The sequence below is a fragment of the Pongo pygmaeus genome, chromosome 18, assembly GCF_028885625.2.
Source record: "Pongo pygmaeus isolate AG05252 chromosome 18, NHGRI_mPonPyg2-v2.0_pri, whole genome shotgun sequence".
Classification (NCBI taxonomy): Eukaryota; Metazoa; Chordata; class Mammalia; order Primates; family Hominidae; genus Pongo; species Pongo pygmaeus.
The window spans coordinates 35,556,269-35,578,104 of record NC_072391.2 but is presented as its reverse complement, the minus strand read 5'-3'; positions in this window follow the sequence as shown (position 1 = coordinate 35,578,104).

The following is a 21,836-nucleotide window of genomic DNA, read 5'->3' as shown; positions in this document are numbered from 1 at the left end:
AGATGTGTGAATTCATTTCACAGACGTAAGCCTTTCCTTTGACTGAGCAGTTTGGAAACACTCTTTTTGCAAAATCTGCAAAGAGATATTAGGAAGCACAAAAAACCTATGGTGAACAAGGAAATATCTTCAGATAAAAACTGGAATGAAGCGTTATGAGAAACTACTTTCTGATGTTTTCATTCATCTCACAGAGTTATGTCCTTCTTTTGATGGAACAGTTCCAAAAGAGTGGTTTTGTAGAATCTGAGAAGGGATATTTGGGAGCACATGGTGCCTATGGTGAAAAAGAAATAACTTCAGAAAAAAAACTAGACAAAGATTCCTGAGAAACTGCTTTGTGATGTGTGCATAAGTCTCACAGAGTTACAAGTTTTTTTGATGGAGAAGTTTGGAAACAGTGTTTTTGTAGTATCTGTGAAGAGATATTTGGGAGTGCATTGAAGCCTCTGGTGAGAAAAGAAATAACTTTGGATAAAAATGGGAAAGAAGCATTAAGAGAAACTGCTTTCTGATGTGTGTATTCATCTCACCGAGTTAAGTCCTTCTTTTCATGGAAAAGTTAGGAAACACTGTTTTTGTAGAATCTGTGAAAGGATATTTGGGAGTGCATTGAAACCTATGGTGAAAAAGGAAATATCTTAGGATAAAAATTAGAAAGACGCTTTTGAGAAACTGCTATGTGATGTTTGCATTCATCTCACAGATTTAAACCTCTCTTTTGTCTGAGCAGTTTGGAAACACTGTTATTTCAAAATCTGTGAAGCTATATTAGGTAGCACAAAAAAGCCTGTGACAAAAAAGGAAATATCTTCAGATAAAAACTGGAAAAAACATTATGAGAAACAGCTTTATGATGTTTTCATTCGTCTCACAGACTTAGGTCTTTCTTTTGATGTAACAGTTTGGAAACAGTGGTTTTGTAGAATCTGTGAAGGGATATTTGGGAGCACATGATGCCTATGGTGAAAAAGGAATTAACTTCAGAAAAAAACTAGATGAAGCTTTCTGAGGAACCACTTTGTGATGTGGGAATAAGTCTCACACAGTTAAAAGTTTCTTTTGATGGAACAGTATGGAAACACTGTTTTTGTAGAATCTGCAAAGGGATATTTAGGAGCTCACTGATGCCTATGGTGATAAAGGAATTATTTTCAGAGAAAGACTAGAAAGAAGCTTTTTGAGAACTGCTGAGTGATGTCTGCCTTGATCTCACAGAGTTAGACTTTTCTTTTTACTGAGCAGTTTGGAAACACTGTTTTTGCATAATCTGTGAAGCAATGTTATGTAGTGCAAAAAGGCCTATGCTGAACAAGGAAATATCTTCAGATAAAAACTGGATAGAAGTGTTATGATAAACTGCTTTCTGATGAGAGACTTCATCTCACAGAGTTAAGTCATTCTTTTGATGGAACATTTTGGAAATACCAATTTCGTAGAATCTGTGAAGGGATATTTGGGAGCACATTGAGGACTATGGTGGAAAAGGAAATATCTTCAGAGAAGAACTAGATAGATGCTTTCTGAAAAACTGATTCATGATGTGTGCATTCATCTCAGAGTCAAACCTTACTTTTGATTGAGCAGTTTGTAAACACAGTACTTGTAGAATCTGTGAAGGGATATTTGGGAGTGCATTGAGGACTATGGTGGAAAAAGATAATCTTTAGAGATGAACTAGACAGGGGCTATCTGATAAACTGCTTGGTGATGTATGCATTCATCTCACCGAGTTAAAACTATCTTTTTTATTGATCCGTTTGGAAACACTGCTTTTGTAGAATCTGCAAAGGGATAGTTGGGAGTGCACTGAGGCCTATGGTGAAAAAGGAATTATTTTCAGGTAAAAACTATAAAAACACTTTTTGAGAGACTGCTTTGTGAGGTGTGCATTCAACTCACAGAGTTAAAACTATTTTTTATTGAGCAGTTTGGAAACACTTTTTTGTAGAATCTGCTATGGGATATTTGGGAGCACATTTAACCCTGTGGCAGTAAAGGAACTATTTTTGAATAAATCTAGAAAGAAGCTTTATGAGAAACTGCTTTGTGATTTGTGCATTCATCTCACAGATTTAAACATTGCTTTTGATTTAGCAGTTTGAAAAACTGTTTTTGCAGAATCTGTGAAAGGATATTGGGGAGCGCACTGAGGCCTATGGTGATAAAAAGTAGAAAGTTTTTTTAAAAAGTGTCTTGTGATGTATGCATTCATCTCACAGAGTTAAACTTTCCTTCTGACTGAGCAGTTTGGGAAAACTGTTTTTGTGTAATCTGTAAAGTGATGCTAGGTAGCACAAAAAGGCCTATGGTGAACAATGAAACATCCTCAAATTAATACTGGAAAGAAGCATTATGAGAAACTGCTTTCTAATGTATGCATTCACCTTGCAGATGTAAGTTCTTCTTTTGATGGAACAGCTCGAAAACGCTGTTTTTATAGAATCTGAGAAGGGATATTTGGGAGCACATTGAGGCCAAAGGTGAAAAGAAAATTTCTTCAGAGAAGAACTAGGCAGGAGCTATCTGAAAAACTGCTTTGTGTTGTGTGCATTCATCACACAGACTTAAACGTTTCCTTCAATTGGGCAGTTTGGAAACAGTTTTTGTAGAATCTGCTCAGGCATATTTGGGACTGCCCTGAGGCCTATGGTGAAAAAGGAAATAACTTCATATAAAAACTAGAAAGAAGGTTTTTGAGAAACTGCTTTGTTGTGATGTGTGCACTCACCTCAAAGAGTTAAACCTTTCTTTTGGCTGAGCAGTTTGGAAACACTTTTTTGCAAAATCTGTGAAGAGATATTAGGTAGCACAAAAAAGCCTATGGTGAAAAAGAAAATCTCTTCAGATAAAAACAGGAAAGTAGCCTTATGAGAAACTGCTTTCTGATGTGTACATTCATCTCACAGAATTAAGTCTTTCTTTTGATAGAACTGTTTGGAAACACTGTTTTTGAAGAATGTGCAAAGGGATATTTCAGAGTGCATTGAGGCCTAGGTTGGAATAGGAAATATATTCAGAGAAGAACTAGACAGAAGCTTTCTGGAAAACTGCTTTGTGATGTCTGCATTCTTCTCACAGAGTTAAAAGTTTATTTTCATTGAGCAGTTTGGACACACTGGTTTTGTAGAATATGCAAAGGGGCATTTGGGAATGCACTGAGGGCTACGGTGAAAAAGAAAATGTCTTCTGATAAAAACTAGAAAGAAGCTTTTTGAGAAACTGCTTTGTGATGTGTGCGTTCATCTCACAGAGTTAAACCTTTCTTTTGATTGAGCAGTTTGGAAACACTGTTTTTGTAGAATCTGTGAAGGGATATTTGGGAGTGCACAAGGCATATGCTGAAAAAGGAAATAACATCAGATAAAAATTAGAAAGAAGCTTTCTGAGAAACAGCATTTTGATTTGAGCAATCCTCTCACAGAGTTAAACACTTTTTTTTTATTGAGCAGTTTGGAAACACTGTTTTTGTAGAATCTGCAAAGGGATATTTGGGAGCTCAGAAAGCCTAAGGTGAAAAAGGTAATAACTTCAGATATAAACTGAAAAGAAGCTTTCTGAGAAACCACTTTGTGATGTGTGCATTCTACACACAGAGTTAAACGTTTCTTTTGATTGAGCACTTTGAAAACATTGTTTATGTAGAATCTGTACAGTGATATTTTGGAGCACATGAGGTCTATGGTGAAAAAGGAAACGACTTCAGATAAACACTAGAGAGAAGCTTTCTAAGAAACTGCTTTGTGATGTGTGCATTGATCTCACAGAGTTAAACCTTTCTTTTGATTGATCAGTTTGGAAACATTGTTATTTTAGAATCTGCAAAGGGATATTTGGGAGTATATGCTGCCTATAGAGAAAAAGGAAATAACTTCAGATAAAAACTAAAAACAAGCTTTGTGAGAAACTGCTTTGTGATGTGTGGATTCTTTTCACAGAAGTAAATGTTTCTTTTGATTGAGCAGTTTGGAAAAACTGTTTTTGTAGAAACTGCAAACAGATATTTGGGAGCGCATTGATGCGTATGGTGAAAAAAGAAATATCTTCAGGTAAAAACTAGAAAGAATATTTTTGAGAAACTGCTTTGTGATGTGTGCATTCAACTCACAGACTTGAACCTCTTTTTTGAGTGAGCAGTTTGGAAACATTGTTTTTGTAGAATCTGTGAGAGGATATTTGGGAGCACACTGATGCCTATGGTGAAAAAGGAAATATCTTTGGATAAAAACTAGAAAGAAGCATATCGAGAAACCTCTTTGTGAAGTATGCATTCACCTCACAGACTTAAGCCCTTCTTTTGATGGAACAATTTGGAAACACTGTTTTCATAGAAGGTGTGATGAGATATTTGGGACTGTATTGTGGTCTATGGCTGAAAAGGAAATATCTTCTGAGAAGAACTACACAGAAGCTTTCTGAGAGACTGCTTTGTGATGTGTGCATTCATTTCACAGAGATAAAGCTTTATTTTGATTGATCAGTTTGGAAGCACTCCTTTTTTAGAATCTGCAAAGCAATATTTGGAAGTGCATGAGGCCTATGGTGAAGAAGGAAATAACTTCAGATAAAAACTAAAAAGAGGCTTTCTGAGAAAGTGGTTTGTGATGTGTGCATTCTTCTCACAGAGTTAAAAGTTTCTTTTGATTGATCAGTTTGGAAACTCTGTTTCTTAGAATATAGAAAGGGATATTTGGAAGCACACAGATGCCTATTGTGAAAAAGGAAATATCTTTGGAAAAAAACAAGAAAGAAGTTTTGAGAAACAGCTTTGTGATGTGTGCCTTCGTCTCACAGACTTAAACCATTCTTTAGACTGAGCAGTTTGGAAACACAGTTTTGCAATATCTGTGAAGCAACATTTGGTTGCACAAAAAAGCCTATGACCAAGGGAACATCTTCAGATAAAAACTGGAAAGCAGTGTTATGAGAAACTGCGTTCTGATATGTGCATTCAACTCACAGAGTTAAATACTTCTTTTGATGGAACAATTAAGAAACATCGTTTTTATACAACTTGCAAAGAGATATTTGGGAGCACATTGAGGCCTACAGTATAAAAGGAATCATCTTCAGAGAAGAACTAGACAGAAGCTATTTGAGAAACTGCTTTCTGATGTGTGCATTCGTCTCACAGAGTTAAAACTTTCTTTAGATTGAGCAGTTTGGAAACTCTTTTCTTGTAAATTCTTCAAATGTGAATTTGGAAGCTCACTGAGGCCTATAGTGAAAAAGGAAATATCTTTTGATAAAAACTAAAAGGAAGCATTTAGACAAACTGGTTTGTGATGTGTGCAATCAACTCACAGAGTTGATTTAAACCTGTTTTTCAATTGAACAGTTTGGAAACACTGTTTTCACAAAAACTGCGAAGGGACATTAAGTAGCACAAAAAAACCTATGGTGAACAAAGATCATCTTCAGATAAAAGCTGGAAAGAAGCGTTAGAAGAAATTGCTTTATAATGTGTACATTCATCTCACAGAGTTAAGTCCTTCTTTGGATGGAACACTGTTTTTGTAGAATCTGTGAAAGGATATTCTGGAGCTCATTGAGGCCCACAGTAAAAAGGAAATATCTTCAGAGAAGAATTAGACAGAAACTTTCTGAGAAACTGCTTTGTGATGTGTTTTTTCTTCTATTGAGTCAAATCTTTCTTTTGATTGAGAAGTTTGGAAACACTTTTTTTGTAGAATCTGCAAAGGGATATTTGGGAGCACATTGAAGCTTACGGTAAAAAAGGAAATATCTTTGGATAAAAACTATAAACAAGCTTTCTGAGAAACTCCTTTGTGATGTGTGCATTCATCTCACAGAGTTAAACCTTTCTTTTGATTGATCAGTTTGGAAACAATGTTTTTGTAGAATCTGCAAAGGGATATTTGGGAGTGTACAAGGCCTATGGTGAAAAAGGAAATAACTTCAGATAAAAACCAGAAAGAAGTGTTCTAAGAAACTGATTTGTGAAGTGAGCATCCTTTTCACAGCGTTAAAGGTTTCTTTTGATTGAGCAGTTTGGAAGTACACTTTTTGTGGAATCTGAAAAGGGATATATGGAAGCCCACTGATGTCTATGGTGAAAAAAGACATATCTTCAGATAAAAACTAGAAAGAAGCTTTTTCAGAAACTGCTTTGTGACGTAGGCATTCATCTCTCAGAGTTAAACTTTTCTTTTGACTGAGCAATTTGAAAACAATATTTTTTTCCAAGAAAAATGGATTTTAATAACTGCTCTGTAAGGCTGGCATAGCCATCTGAGGTCAGGGAGGGACCCAGCATATACCAGAGGACCAAATGCTAAAGAGAGTCATCATTTCTGCTCAATTACCATCTCTAAGTACACACAAGGAATTCTGTTTCTTTTTTATGCTTCACAAAAACGCTCAGAAAAGACAGATTTCTAAAAGCCAAAATATCCCCCTCCATGAAAAGCTCTTTCACATAATCAAGGCTTTTATTTTAGCTTTTACAATACTCTTTGTCCTTCTGTGCTTTGTCCTGAAATCTTATAAAACCAAGATTGGCTCTTTTATAATTCATGGCATGTGATGTTCTTGGCCCTTGAAATTTCTTTTTTTCTTTCTTTTTTTATGTAACTAACCTGCACATTGTGCACATGTACCCTAAAACTTAAAGTATAATAATAATAAAATAAATGAAAACACTATTTTTGTATAATCAGTGAAGCGATGATAGGTAGTGAAAAAAGGCCTATGGTGAACAAAGAAATGTCTTCAGATAAAAACTGGAAAGAAGCATTATGAGAAATTGCTTTCTGCTGTGTGAGTTCAACTCACAGAATTAAATCCTTATTTTGATGGGACAGTTCAGAAACACTGCTTTTATAGAATCTACAAAGGGATATTTGGGAGCACATTGAGGCCCATGGGGGAGAAAGAATTATCTTCAGAGAAGAACTAGACAGACGCTATCTGAGAAAGTGCTTTGTGATGTGTGCATTCATCTCACAGAGTAAAACCTTTCTTTTGTTTGAGCAATTTGGAAACACTGTTTTTGTAGAATCTGCAAAGGTGTGCTTTGGAGCACACTGAGGCCTGTGGTGAAAAAGGAAATATCTTCAGATAAAAAGTAGAAAGAAGCTCTCAGAGAAACTGCTTTGTGAGATGTGCATTCAACTCACATTGTTAAACCTGTTTTTTAATTAAGCAGATTGGAAACTCCATTTTTGTAGAATCTGCAATGGGATATTTTGGAGTGCACTGAAGCCTAAGGTGAAAAAGGAAATATCTTCGGATAAAAAGTTAAAAGAAGCTTTTTGAAAGTGCTTTGTGACGTATTTGCCCATCTCACACAGTTACTCTTCTCTTTTGACAGAACAGCTTGTAAAAAAACTGTTTTTGTGTAACTGGCGAAGTGATGTTGGTAGCCCAAAAAGACCTATGGTGAACAAGGAAAATTTTTCAGATAAAACTGAAAAGAAGTGTATGAGAGAAAGCTTTCTAATTTGTGCATTCATCTCACAGACATAAGTCCTTCTTTTGATGGAACAGTTCAGAAACACTATTTTTATAGAATCTGTGAAGGGATATTTTGGAGTGCATTGAGGCCTATGGTGGAAAAGGAAATATCGTCAGAGAAGAACTAGACAGAAGCTATTGGAAAAACTGATTTGTGATGTGTGCATTCATCTCAAAGAGGTAAACCTTTCTTTTGATTGATCAGTTTGGAGGCAATGGGTTTGTAAAATCTGCAAAGGGATATTTGGGCATGCGCTGAGGCCTATGGTGAAAAAGGAAATATCTTCGGATAAAAAGTAGAAAACAGCTTTCTGAGAAACTGCCTTGTGATGTGTGCATGCAGCTCACAGAGTTAAACCTGTTTTTTGATTGAGCATTTTGTAAACACTGTTTTTGTAGTATCTGCAATGGTATATTTGGGAGCTAACTGAGGCATGTGGTGAAAAAGGAAATATCTTCAGATAGAAACTAGAAAGAAGCTTTTTGAGAAACTGCTTTGTGATGTGTGCATTCATCACACAGAGCTAAACTTTCTTTTGATAGAGCAGTTTGGAAACTCTGTTTTTCTATAATCTGCAAAGTGATATTATGTAGCCAAAAGAGGTCTACAGTGAAAAAGGAAATACCTACAGATAAAAAAATCAACGAAGCTTTCTGAGACACTGACTTGTGATGTGTGCATTCAGTTCACAGTGATAAATTTCTCCTTTGATGGAGCCGTTTGTAAACACCCCTTTGGCAGAATCTGCAAAGTGTTATTTTGTTGCGCATTGAGGCCTATGTTGGAAAAGTAAATATCTGAAGTTAATAATTAGAAATAAGCTTTCTGAGAAAAAGCATTGTGATGTGTACATTCATCTCATAAAGTTAAACCTTTTTTTAAAATTTATCAGTTTGGAAACACTGTTTTTGTATAATCTGAGAAGGGATGTTTGGGAGCACATGAGATGTATGGTGAAAAAGGAAATAACTTCAGATTAAAACTAGAAAGAAGCTTTCTGAGAAACCAGTTTGTGATGTGTGCACTCTTCTCACAGAGTTAAAACTGTTTTTTTATTGAGCAGTTTGGAAACACTGTTTTTTTAAGAATCTGCAAAGGGATATTTGGGAGTGCAAGGAGGACTATGGAGAAAAAGGAAATATCTTTGGGTAAAAACTGGAAAGAAGCTTTTTGAGAAACTGCTTTGTGATGTGTGCATTCTCCTCTCCAAGTTAAACCTGTTTCTAATTGAGCAGTTTGGAAACATTGGTTTTGTAGAATCTGTGGCAGGACATTTGAGAGTACATTGAAGCCTACAGTGATAAAGGAATTATCTTCAGCTAAAAAATAGATATTAACCTTTTGAGAAAGTGCTTTGTGATGTGTGCATTCATGTCACAGTGTTAAACCTTTCTTTTTTCTGAGCAGTTTGGATACACTGTTTTTGAAAAATCTGCAAAGTGATATTAGCTAGGGCAAAAAAGCCTATGATGGAAAAGGTAATATATTCAGATAAAAACTGGAAAGATAAGTTTTTGACAAACTCCTTTGTGACATGTGCATTCATCTCACAGAGTTAAAGCTTTTTTTTTTGTTTGTTTGATCTGTTTGGAAACACTTTTTGTAGAATCTGTGAAGTGATATTTGGGAGCACATGAGGCTTATGGTGAGAAAGGAAATAACTTCAGATAAAAACTAAAAATAAGTTTTCTGTGAAAATACTTTCAGGTGTGTGCATTCATAGCACAGAGTTAAAAGTTTCTTTTGATTGAGCAGTTTGGAAACACTGTTTTTGTAGAATCTGAAATGGGATGTCTGTGAGAGTAATAATGCATTTGGTGAAAAAGGAAATAGCTTCAGATAGGTGCTGGAGAGGATGTGGAGAAATAGGAACACTTTTACACTGTTGGGGACTGTAAACTAGTTCAACCCTTGTGGAAGTCAGTGTGGCGATTCCTAAGGGATCTAGAACTAGAAATTCCATTTGACCCAGCCATCCCATTACTGGGTATATATCCAAAGGACTATAAATCATGCTGCTATAAAGACACATGCACACGTATGTTTATTGCGGCATTATTCACAATAGCAAAGACTTGGAACCAACCCAAATGTCCAACAATGATAGACTGGATTAAGAAAATGTGGCACATATACACCGTGGAATACTATGCAGCCATACAAAATGATGAGTTTATGTCCTTTGTAGGGACATGGATGAAACTGGAAATCATCATTCTCAGTAAACTATCACAAGAACAAAAAACCAAACACTGCATATTCTCACTCATAGGTGGGAATTGAACAATGAGAACACATGGACACAGGAAGGGGAACATCACACTCCAGGGACTGTTGTGGGGTGGGGGGGGGGAGGGATAGCATTGGGAGATATACCTAATGCTAGATGACTAGTTGGTGGGTGCAGCGCACCAGCATGGCACATGTTTACATATGTAACTTACCTGCACGTTGCGCGCATGTACCATAGAGTCTAAAGTATAATAATAATAATAATGAAGGAAAAAAAACTAGAAAGAGGATTTTTGGCAAACTACTTTGTGATGTCTGCATTCATCTCACTAAGACAAAACTTTCTTTTGATTGATCAGTTTGAGAAAACTGTTTTTTTAGAAAGTGTGAAGGGATATTTTGGAGCACACTGATGCCTGTGGTGAAAAAGGAAATACCTTCAGATAAAAACTGGAAAGAAGCTTTTTGAGAAATTGCTTTGTGATGTTTGCATTCATCTCAGAGAGTTAAAATTTTCTTTTAACTGATCAGTTTGGAAACACTGTTTTTGTAGAACCTGTGAGGAGATAATTTGGATCATGTTGAAGCCTATAGTGATAAAGGAAATATCTTTGGATAAAAACTAGAATTAAGCTTTTTGAGAAAAAAAGCTTTAGGTAGCACAATAAAGCCTATGGTCAACAAGGAAATATCTTCATATAAAAACTGGAAGGAAACATTATGAGAAACTGCTTTGTGATGTGTGAGTTCATTTCACAGAATTAAACCTTTCTTTTGATGGAGCAGTTCAGCAACACTTTTTTTGCAGAATCTGCAAAGGTATATTTGGGAGTGCACTGAGGCCTACAGTGAAAAAGGTAATATATTTGGATAAAAACAAGAAAGAAGCCTTATGAGAAACTGCTTTGTGATGTGTGCATTCAACTCAATGAATAAACTTGTTTTTTTAATTGAGCAGATTGGAAACACTCTTTTTGTAGAATCTGCAAAAGTATATTTTGGAGTGCATTCAAGCTTAAGGAGATAAAGGAAATATATTTTGATAAAAACTAGAAATAAGCTTTTTGAGAAACTGCTTTGTGTTGTTTCCATTGTTGTCACAGAGTTAAAGCTTTCTTTTGACTGAGCAGTTTGGAAACACTGTTTTTGCAAAATCTGTGAAGTGATATTAGGCAGCGCAAAAAGAGCGTATGGTGTAAAAGGAAATATCTTCAGATAAAAACTGGAAAGAAGCGTTATGAGAAACTGTTTTGGGATGTGTGCATTCATCTCACAGGGTTAAGTCCTTTTGATGGAACAGGTTGGAATCTCCGTTTTTATGGAATCTGTGAAGGGATATTTGGGAGCGCATTGAGGCCTACCCTGTAAAAGGAAATATCTTCAGAGAAGAAGTAGAGGGAAGCTATCTGAGAAACAGCTTTGTGATGTGTTCGTTCATCTCATAGAGGTAAAACTTTCTTTTGCTTGAGCAGTTTGGAAACACTGTTTCTGTAGAATCTGTGAGGGGATATTTGGGAGCACAAGAGGCCCATGGTCAAAAAGGAATTATCTTCAGGCAAAAACTAGAAATAAACTTTCTGAGAAACAGCATTGTGATGTGTGCATTCTTCTCACAGAGTTAAACGTTTCTTTTGCTTGAGCAGTTTGGAAACACTGTTTTTGTTTCAGATAAACATTAGAAAGAAGCTTTTTGAGAAACGACTTTGTGATGTGTGCATTCAACTCACAGATTTAAAACTGTTTTTTGATTGAACAGTTTGGAAACACTGTTTTTGTAGAATCTGTGATGGGATATTTGGGAGTGCATTGAAGCCTATGCTGCTAAAGTTAATAGCTTCCAATAAAAACTGGAAGGAAAGTTTTTGAGAAACTGTTTTTTATGTTTTCATTAATCTCACAGAGCTAAACCTTTCTTTTGACAGAAAAGTTTGGAAACACTGTTTTTGTAGGATCTTTGGAGGGATATGTGGGAGTGAATGTGACCTATGGTGAAAAAGGAAATAACTTCAGGTAAACATTGGAAAGAAGCTTTCTGTGAAACCACTCTGTGATGTGTACATTCTTCTCACAAAATTAACAATTATTTTCATTGAGACGTTTGGAAACACTGTTCCATAACCAGCAAAGTGAAATTAGTTAGAGAAAAGTAGCCTACAGTGAAAAAGGAAATATCTTCAGATACAAACTAAAAGAAGCTTTCTGAGACACTGATTTGTGACGTGTGCATTTTTCTCACAGACTTAAAACTTTCTTTTCATCAAGCAGTTTGGAAACACTGTAGTTTTAGAATCTGCAAAGGGATATTTGGGAGCACAAAGAGGACTATGGTGAAAATGGAAATATCTTTGGATAAAAACTAGAAAGAATCTTTTTGAGAAACTCCCTTGGAGGAGTGCATTCAACTTGCCGAGTTTAATCTGCTTATGATTGAGCAGTTCGGAAACACTGTTTTGGTAGAGACTGTGAAGGAATATTTTGGAGTTCATTGAGGCCTAAGGTGAACAAGGAAATATCTTTGGACAAAAAAAGAGGGAAGCTCTTTGAGAAACTACTTTTTGATGTGTGAGTTCAACTCACTGAGTTAAACCTGTTTTTTAATTGATCAGTTTGGAAACACTGTTTTCTTAGAATCTCAATGAGATAATTGGGAGTGAAATGAAGCCTACAGTGATAAAGGAAATGTCTCCAGATAAAAACTAAAAGGAAGATTTTAAAAACTGATTTGAGATGTTTGCTTTCATCTCACAGAGTTAAGCCATTCTCTTGATTGGTCAGTTTGGAAACACTGTTTTTACAGAATCTGTGAAGGGGTATTTGAGAGTGCACAAGGCATATGGTGAAAAATGAAATAACATCAGATAAAAACTAGAAAGAAGCTTTCTGAGAAACCAATTTGTGATGAGTGCATTCTTGTCATAGTGTTAAACATTTCTTTTGATTGAGCAGTTTGGAAACACTGTGTTTGGACAATCTGCAAAGGGATAGTTGGGAGCGCTGTGATGCCCATGGTGAAAAAGGAAATATCTTCAGATAAAAACTAGAAAGATACATTTTGAGAAACTGCTTTGTGATGTATGCATTCATTTCACTTTTATTTTGACTGAGCAGTTTGGAAACACTGTTTTTGTATAAACTGTGAAGTGATGTGAGATAGCACAAAATGGCCCGTGGTGAAAAAGGAAATATTTTCAGATAAAATCTTGAAAGAAGTGTCATGAGAAACTGCTTTCTGATATGTGTTTTCATCTCCCAGAGTTAAATCTTCTTTTTATGGAACAGTTCATAATCACAGTTTTTATACAATCTGCAAAGGGATATGTGGGAGAGCATTGAGGCCTTTGATGGAAAAGGAAATATCTTCAGAGAAGAAGGAGACAAAAGCAATATGAGAAACTGCTTGGTGATATGTGCATTCATCTCACAGAGTTAAGCTATTCTTTTTATTAAGCAGTTTGGAAAAGTTGCTTTTGTAGAATCTGCAAAGATATATTTGGGAGTGCACTGAGGTCTATGGTGATAAAGGAAATAACTTTGGATAAAAACCAGAAAGAAGATTTTGAGAAACTGGTTTATGATGTGTGCATTCATCTTACTGAGTTAAACTATTCTTTTGATTGAACAGTTTGGAAACATTGTTTTTGTAGAATCTGCAAAGGTATATTTGGGAGCACATGAGGCCCATGGTCAAAAAGGAAATAACTGCAGATGAAAACTAGAAAGAAACTTTCTGAGGAACCGCTTTGTGATATGTGCATTCTTCTCACAGAGTTAAACTTTGCTTTTGACTGAGCAGTTTGGAAACTGCAAAGGTATATTTGGGAGTGCACTGAGGCCCATTGTGAAAAAGGAAAAATCTTCAGATAAAAACTAGAAAGAATCATTTTGAGAAACTGCTTTGTGATATGTGCCTTCAACTCACAGAGGTAAATCTATTTTTTGATGAAGCAGTTTGGAAACACTGTTTTTGTAGAATCTGTAATGGAATATTTGGGAGCACATTGAAGCCTTTGGTGATATAGGAAATATCTTTGGATACAAACTAGAGACAAGTTTTTTGAGAAACTTCTTTGTTATGTTTGCATTCTTCACAGAGAGGTAACCCTTTCTTTTGACTGAGCAGTTTGGAAAGACTCTTTGTAAAATCTGCAAAGCGATGTTAGGTAGTGCAAAAAGGCCTATCATGAACAACGAAATGTCTTCAGATTAAAACTGGAAAGAAGCGTTATTAGAAACTTCTTTGTGATGTATGCATTCATCACACATAGTTAAACTTTTCTTTTGATGGAGCAGTTTGGAAACACTGTTTTTGTAGAATCTGTGAAGGGATATTTGTGAGCACATTGATGACTGTTGTGAAAAAGGAAATATATTTGGAAACAAACTAGAAAGAAGCTTTTTGAGAAACTTCTTTGTGATGTGTGCATCATCTCATTGAGTTAAACCTTTCTTTTGATTGAGCAGTTTGGAAACCTTGTTTTTTCAAAATCTGCAAAGCGATATCTGGTTGCACAAAAAAGCCTACAGTGGAGAGGGAATATATTCAGATAATGACTGGAAAGAAAGGTTATCAGAAACTGCTTTCTGATGTGTGCATTCGTCTCACAGAGTTCAATTCTTCTTTTGATGGAACAGTTTGGGAACTGTGTTTTTATGGAATCTTCAAAGGCATATTTCAGAGCACATTGAGGACTGTGGGGGAAAAGGAAAAATCTTCAGAGAAAAAGAAGACAGAAGCTATCTGAGAAACTGATTTGTGACTTCGTCTCACAGAGTTCAACCTTTCTTTGGACAGAGCAGTTTGGAAACACTGTTTTTGTAGGATCTGCAAAGGTATATTTGGGAGTGCACTGAGGCCTATGGTGAAAAAGGAAATATATTCTGATAAAAACTAAAAAGAAGCTTTTTGAGAAACTGATTTGTGATGTGCACAATCACCTCACAGATTTAAACCTGTTTTTTGATTGAGCAGTTTGGAAATACTGTTTTTGTAAAATCTGCAATGGGATATTTGGGAGCGCACTGAAGGAATGCTGATGAAGGAAATTTCTTCCAATTAAGACTGGAAAGAATCTTTTTGAGAAAATGCATTTTTATGTTTGCATTAGTCTTACAGAGTTAAACCTTTTTTTGACAAAAAAGTTTGGAAACACTGTTTTTGTAGAGTCTGTGAAGGGATATTTGGGAGTAAATGGGACCTAAAGTGAAAAAGGAAATAACTTCAGGTAAAAACTGGAAAGAAGCATTCTGAGAAACCGCTTTGTGATGTGTGCATTCTTCTCACAGAGTTAAACTTTTCTTTTGATTGAGCAGTTCTGAGAGATTGTTTTTGTAGAATCTGCAAAGGGATATTTCAGAGTGCACTGATGCCAATAGTGAAAAGGGAAATATTTTCAGATAAAAGTTAGAAAGAAGCTCATTGGAAACTGCTTTGTAATATATGCATTCATCTTACAGATTTAAACTTTCTTTTGATTGAGCAGTTTTGAAACGCTGTTTTCGTAGAATGTGCGAAGTGATATTTTTGAGTGCATTTAGGCCTATGCTGAAAAAGGAAATATCTTCAGGTGAAATCTAGAGAGAAGCTTTCAGAGAAAATGCTTTGTGATGTGTGCATTCACCTCACAGACTTAAACATTTCTTTCTTTGAGAAGATGAGAAACACTGTTTTGTAGAATCTGTGAAGGGATATTTTGAGCTCATTGAGACCTATGTTGAAAAAGGAAATATCTTCAGAGAAAAGCAGAAAGAAGATTTCTGAGAAAGTGCCTTGTGATGTGAGCATTCATCTGACAGAGTTAAACTATTTTTTGATTGAGCAGTTTTAGAAACACTGTTTTTGTTGCACTTGCAAAGAGATATTTTGAGTGCATTGAGGCCATAGTAAAAAAGATAATAAATAGATAGATAATAAATAGAAACATTTTAGCATTGTGTGCATTCATCTCACAGAGTTAGACTTTTATTTTGATTGAGCATCTTGGAAACTTTCTTTACATAGAATTTGTGAAGTGATATTTGTGAACCTATGCAGACCTATATTGAAAAAGGAAATATCTTCAGTTAAAAACTGGAAAGAAGCTTTCTGAGATTCTGTTTTTTGATGTGTGCATTCTTCTCACAGAGTTAAAACTTATTTAGATTGAGCAGTTTGGAAACACTGTTTTTGTAGAATCCACGAAGGGATATTTTGGAACACTTTGAGGCCCATGGTGAAAAATTAGAGAAATAAATTTTCTTCAGAGAAAAATTAGAAAGAAGCATTTTGAGAAAATGGTTTGTGATGTGTGATTCCTTCTCACAGAGATAAACCTTTCTATAGATTGATAACTTTGGAAACACTGTTTTTGTATAATCTTTGCAGGGATATTTGGGAGGGAATTGAGGTCTACAGTGAAAAAGGAAATATCTTCAGACAAAACATAGAAAGCGCTTTCTGAGAAACTGCTTTTCAATGTGAGAATTCACCTGAGAGAGATAAACCATTCTTTTGACTGAGCAGTTTGGAAATACATTTTGGTAGAAAATGTGAGGGAAATTTTGGAGGACATTGAAGCCTTTGGTTAAAAAGACAATTTCTTCAGAGAAAATCTATAAAGAAGCTTTCTGAGAAACTGCTTTGTGTGTGTGCATTCGTTTTCAGATTTAAACTTCTGTTTTGATTGAGCAGGTTTGAAAGGTTGTTTTTGTAGAATCTGTGAAGTGATATTGGGGAGTGCATTTAGGCCTATGCTCAAAAAAAAAAAAAGAAATGTCTCCAGATATAAAACAGAAACAAGTTTTCTGAGAAACTGATTTTTGATATGTGCAGTCTTCTCACAGAGCTAAAACTTTCTTCTGATTGAGCAGTTTGGAAACACTGTTTTTGTAGAATCTCCTAAGGGATATTTGGGAGTGTGTTGAGGCCTATGTTGAAAAAGGAATTAGGTTCAGAGTAAAACTACAAAGAAGCATTCGTAGAAACTCTTTTGTGATGTGTATGTTCATCTCAGAGAGGTAAAGCTTTCTTTTCATTGAGTAGTTTGGAAACATTGTTTTTGTAGAATCTGCAAAGGAATATTTGGGAGAGCATTGAAGCCTAGGGAGAAAAAGGAAATATCTGAGAAACTGATTTGTGATGTATGCATTCATCTCACAGAGTTAAAAATTTCTTTTGATTGCACAGTTTGGAAACACTGTTTGTGTAGTATCTGTGAAGGGATATTTGGTAGTGCATTCAAGCCTATGGTAAAAAAGGAAATATCTTTGTAAAAAAATTAGAAAAAAGTTTTTGAGACACTGCTTTGTGATGTGTGCATTCATCTGACAGAGTTTAACCTTTCTTTTGATTGCTCAGTTTGGAAACCCTGTTTTTGTAGAATCTTGAAGGGATGTTTTGGAGTGCGTGAAGCCTATGGTGAAAAAGGAAATAACTTCACATTAAAAACTAGAAAGAAGATTTCTAAGAAACCGTTTGTGGTGTGTGCATTCTTCTCACAGAGTTAAAATTTTCTTTTTGTTGAGCAGTTTGGAGACTGTTGATGCAAAAACTGCAAAGGGATATTTGGGAGCACAGTGATGCTTATGGTGGAAAAGGAAAGATCTTTGGATAAAAACTAGAAAGAATGTTTTGAGTAACAACTGTGTGATGTATGTATTCATCTGACAGTGTTAAACTTTTCTTTTGACTGAGCACTTCGGAAACACTGTTTTTGTATAATCTGTGAAGAGAAGTTAGGTCTTGCAAAAAGACCTATGATGAACAAGGAAATATCTTCAGATAGAAACAAGAAAGATGCGTTATGAGAAACTGCTTTCTGATATTTGTGTTCATGCACAGAGTTCAATCCTTCCTTTAATGGAGCAGTTCAGAGACACAGTTTTTATAGAATCTGTGAAGGGTTATTAGGGAGTGCATTGAGGCCTGTTGTGGAAAAGGTAATGTCTTCAGAGAAGAACTAGACAGAAGCCTTCCGAGAAACTACTTTGTGATGTGGGACTTCATTTCACAGAGTTAACCATTTATTTAGATTGATCACTTTGGGAACACTGTTTTTGTATAATCTGTGAAGGGATATTTGGGAGCACACTGAAGCCTATGATGAAAAAGGAAATATCCTCGTATAAAAACTAGAAAGAAGCTTTTTGAGAAACTGCTTTGTGATGTGTGCATTCATCTCAAAAAGATAAACCTTTCTTTTGATTGATCAGTTTGGAATCTCTGTTTTTGTAGAATCTGTGAAGGGATACTTGGGAGTGCACAAGGCCTATCGTGAAAAAGGAAATAACTTCAGATAAAAACTGGAAGGAAGCTTTCTGTGAAACTGCTTTGTGATGTATGCATTTTTCTCACAGAGTTAAACATTTCTTTTGATTGAGCAGTTTGGAAACACTGTTTTTGGAGCATCTGCAAAGGGATATTTAGGAGCACATTTACTCCTATGGTGAAAAAGGAAATTTCTTCTTATAAAAACTAGAAAGAAGCTCTTCAGAAACTGCTTTCTGATGCATGCATTCATGTCACAGAGTTAAAGTTTTCTTTTGAATGAGCAGTTTGAAAACAATTGTTTTGTATAATCTGCAAAGCACTGTTAGGTAGAACAAAAAGTCCTATGGTGAACAAGGAAATATCATCAGATTAAAACAGGAAAGAAGCAATATGAGAACTGATTTCTGATGTGTGCATTCATCTCACAGAGCTCAATCCTTCTGCTGATGGAATATTTCAGAAACACTGTTTATATAGAATCTGGGAAAGGATGATTCAGATCACATTGAGGCTTATGGTGGAAAACGAAATATCTTCAGAGAAGAACTAGACAGAAGCTATCTCAGAAACTACTTTGTGAGGTGTGCAGTCATGTCACTGAGTTAAACTTTAATTTGAGTAAGCATTTTGGAAATGCTGTGTTTGTAGTATCTGCAAATGTATAGTAGGGAGTGAACGGAGGCTTATCATGAAGAAGGAAATACCTTAAGATAAAAACTAGAAAGAAGGTTTTTGAGAAACTGCTTTGTGATGGGTGCACTGACCTCACAGATTTAAATCTGTTTTTTGATTGAGCAGTCGTAAAGTCTGTTTTTGTAGAATCTGTGATGGGATAGTTTGGATCTCATTGAAGACTTTGGTGATAAAGAAAATACCTTCGGATAAAAACTAGAGAGAAGCTTTTTGAGAAACTGCTTTGTCATGTGTGCATTCATCTCACAGAGTTAAACCTTTCTTTTGACCGAGTAGTTTGGAAACACTGATTTGCAAAATCTGCGAAGTGATATTATGTACTACAATAAAGCAGATGGGGAACAAGGAAATATATTCATAAAAGTACTGGAAAGAAAAGTTATGAGAAACAGCTTTCTGATGTATGTGTTCATCTCACAGAGTTAAGTCCTTCTTTTGATTGAGCAGTTTGGAAGCTGTTTTTGTGTAATCTGAGAAGAGATATTTGGGCACATATTGAAGCCTATGGTGAAAAAGGAATTATCTTCGGAGAAAAACTAGAAAGAAGCTTTTTGAGAAACTGCTTTGGGATATGTCCATTCATCTCACAGAGGTAAACATTTCTTTTGATTGATCTGTTTGAAATCACTGTTTTTGTAGAATCTGCAAAGGGATATTTGAGAGGACAAGAGGAAAGGAAATAAATTCAGACAAAAACTAGAAAGAAGATTTTTGAGAAACTGCTTTGTGATATGTGCATTCTTCTCATGGAGTTAAACGTTTCTATTGATTGAGCAGTTTGGAAACACTGTTATTGCAGAATCTGCGAAGGGATATTTGGGAGCACATTTATGCCTATGGTGAAAAAGGAAATATCTTCAGATAAAAAATAGAAAGAAGTTTTTGAGAAACTGCTTTGTGGTGTTTGACTTCATCTGACAGAGTTAAACCTTCCTTTGACTAAGCCTTTTGGAAACACTGTTTTTGCAAAATCTGTGAAGCAACATAATGTAGTTCAATAAAGCCTATGGTGAAAAAAGGAAATATCTTCAGATAAAAAGTGGAAAGAAGCATTATGAAAAACTGCTTTCTGATGTGTGCCTTCATCTCACAGAGTTAAATCCTTCCTTTGATGAAAAAGTTTGGAAACACTGTTTTTATAGAATCTACAAGGGATATTTTGGAGTGTATTGAGTCCTATTGTGGAAAAGGAAATATCTTCAGGGAAGAAATAGACAGAACCCATCTGAGAAACTGCTTTGTGATGTGTGCATTCATCTCATCATCTCACAGAGTAAAACCTTTCTTTTGATTCTGCAGCTTGGAAACAGTTTTTGAAGAATCTGTGAAGGTATATTTGGGAACACACTGAGGCCTATGGTGGAAAAGGAAATATCTTCAGATAAAAAATAGAAAGAAACTTTTTGAGAAACACTTTTGTGATGTATGCATTCAACTCACAGAGTTAAACTTGTTTTTTGATTGAGCAGTTTGGAGACACTGTTTTTGTAGAATCTGCAATGGGATATTTGAGAGCACATTGAAGCCTATGGTGATAAAGGAAATATCTTCACATAAAAACTAGAAAGAAGTTTTTGAGAAACTGCTTGTAATGTGTGCATTCATCTCACAGAGTTAAACCTTTCTTTTCACTGAGTAGTTCAGAAAAACTATATTTGAAAGTCTGTGAAGCAATATTAGGTAGCTCAGAGAAGCATATGGTTAAAGGAAATATCTTCAAATAAGAACTGGAAAGAAGGATTATGAGAAACTGCTTTCTGATAGGTGTGTTCATGTCATCGAATTAAGTCCTTCATTTGATGGAACAGTTCAGAAACACTCTTTTTGTAGAATCTGAGAAGGGATATCTGGGAGCCGATTGAGACCTACTGTGGAAATGAAATATCTTCAGAATAGAACTAGACAGAAGCTTTATAAGAAACTTCTTTGTGATGTTTGCATTCATCTCAAAGCATTAAACTATTCTTTATTGAGCAGTTGGCAACACTGTTTTTCTAGAATCTGCAAAAGGATATTTGGGAGTGCACTGACTCCTGCGGTGAAAAAGGAATAATATTCGGATACAAACTAGTAGGAAGCTTTTTGAGAAACTGCTATTTTGTATGCATTCATCTCACAGAGCTAAACCTTTCTTTTGACTGAGTAGTTTGGAAATACTGTTTTTGTATAATCTGCGAAGCAACATTAGGTAGCGCAAAAAGGCCTATGGGTGAACAAGGATATATCTTCAGATTTAAACTGGAAAGATTAGTTATGAGAAATTACTTTCTGCTTTGTGCGTTCATCTCACAGAATTAAGTCATTCTTTTGATGGAACAGTTAGGAAACACTCTTTTTGTAGAATGTGCACAAGGATATTTCAGAGTGCTTTGAGACCTATGGTGGAAAGAAGTTATCTTCAGGGAAGAACTGGACAGAAGCCTTCTGAGAAACTGTTTTGTGATGTGTGCATTCATCTCACAGAATTAAACTTTTCTCTTCATGTAGCAGTTTGTAATCACTTTTTAAAAAAATCTGTGAAGGGCTATTTGGGAGCCCATTGACACCTATTTTGAAAAATGAAATATCTTCAGATAAAAACTAGAAATAAGCTTTTGAGAAACTGCTTTGTGATGTGTGCATTCATCTCAAGAGTTAAAACTTTCTTTTGACTTAGCAGTTTGGAAATACTGTTTTTGTAGAATCTGCAAAGGGATATTTGGGAGTGCGTGAGGCCTATGGTGGAAAAGGGAATAACATTTGATAAAACTGGAAAGAATCATTATGAGAAACTGCTCTCTGATGTGTGCATTCATCTCACAGAGTTAAGTCCTACTTTTGATGGAACAGTTGGAAATAATTTTTGTAGAATCTGCAAAGGGATATTTCGGAGGGCATTGAGACTTATGGTCAAAAAGGAAATATCTTCAGAGAACTAGACAGAAGGTTTCTGAGAAACGGCTTTCTGATGTATGCATTCATCTCACAGAGTTAAACTGTTCCTTTGACTGAGCAGGTTGGAAAGACTGTTTATGTATAATCTGTAAAGTGATGTTTCGTAGCACAAAAACGCCTATGGTGATCAAGGAAATATGTTAAGATTAAAACTAGAAAGAAGCATTATGAGAAATTGCTTTCTGATGTGTGTGTTCATGCACAGAGTTAAATACTTTTGTGGATGGAACAGTTTGGAAACATTATTGTTATAGA